The sequence below is a fragment of the Elephantulus edwardii genome, unplaced genomic scaffold (assembly GCF_000299155.1).
Source record: "Elephantulus edwardii isolate Elephantulus edwardi_28Jun2011 unplaced genomic scaffold, EleEdw1.0 scaffold00926, whole genome shotgun sequence".
Classification (NCBI taxonomy): Eukaryota; Metazoa; Chordata; class Mammalia; order Macroscelidea; family Macroscelididae; genus Elephantulus; species Elephantulus edwardii.
This window is the reverse complement of record NW_006400676.1, coordinates 2,845-4,122: the sequence shown is the minus strand read 5'-3', so window position 1 is coordinate 4,122 and position 1,278 is coordinate 2,845. Positions and strand designations below refer to the sequence as shown.

The 1,278-nt window shown below is 37.7% G+C and overlaps 1 pseudogene; it reads left to right on the top strand.

Moving 5' to 3' along the window:
* The first annotated feature begins 482 nt into the window (after positions 1–482).
* On the top strand, positions 483–959 carry LOC102845039 (annotated as a pseudogene).
* Positions 960–1,278: the final 319 nt, after the last annotated feature.

Here is a 1,278-nt window from a genome sequence, read left to right as displayed (position 1 = left end):
TATTCCATTGTGTGAATATACCACAGTTTCTCTATCCATTCATTTGTTGATGGGCACTTGGGTTGTTTCCAACTCCTTGCTATTGTGAACAAAGCTGTGATAAACATGGGTATGCATTATTTTCCTTCTATCTTGTCTCTGCTTTTTCTTCTAGGAGGTTCTCATTGAGAGTCTTGTCTTCTGTCTGACTAATTTTCTGTTCCATTTCTTCCATCCTGTTCTTTGTCCCTCACACACTATGAAAGTTTTCGTTATATAGCCTTATTGTTGTGGGTTGCATTTTAGACTACAGTCTTTAATATGAGTTACACTTCAACATCAATAAAACAAAAATCTTCAGCACTGAACAATATCAGTATAGATGGGGAAAGATTGAAGCTGTTGATGTTTTAATTTTACTTGGCTCCACAGTCAACACTCATAGCAGAAGCACTCAAGAAATCAGAAGACATGAAACTGCCATCTTGCAGTGATCTGCCAAAATGATGTCCACAGAAGGGAAGAGAAGAAGCACTCACTATATATTCTCCTGTCCGTTTAGGAAACATGGAGTTGTTCCTTTGGCCATATACATGTGAATCTACTAGAAAGGAGATACTGTAGACATCAAGAAAATGGGCACTGTTTAAAAAGGAATGCCTCACAAGTGTTATCATGGCAAAACTGGAAGAGTCTACAATGTTGCCCAGCTTACTGTTGGCATTGTTGTGATTACAAAGTTGAGGGTAAGATTTTTGCTAAGAGAATTAAAGTGAGCATTGAGCATATTAAACACTCTCCAAAGATAGTTTCCTTAAGTGCATTAAGGAAAATTATCAGAAAAAAAAGGAATCCAAAGAGAAAGGCATTTGAGTCCAGCTGAAGTGCTAGCCTGCTCACCCCAGAGAGCATACTGTGTGAGAACTAATGGGAAGGAGCCTAAGATGTTGGAACCTATTCCCTATCAATTCATGGTATAATAGCAGTGAAACAAAGTTGTCTGCTAAACGAAGGGGTGAGGGGAGGAGAAATCAGAAAATGTGTTACCTTGGGAATCTGCTGTCAAGAACGTCTTTAAAGTGGTGACAAACAACAGTGTCAGTTTAAAGACTATGTTGTGTCTTATCCAAGCCATGGTATTTTTAATTCTTTCCTATGCATTTGAATTTTGGATAATGAATAAGGAAGACCAAAGAAGAATCAATGACTGAATTGTGGTGTTACTGAAGAGTATTGAATAAACTACGGAGTGCCCAAACCAAAACCAAACCAAACAAAACCAAATCTATTTTGAAGGAA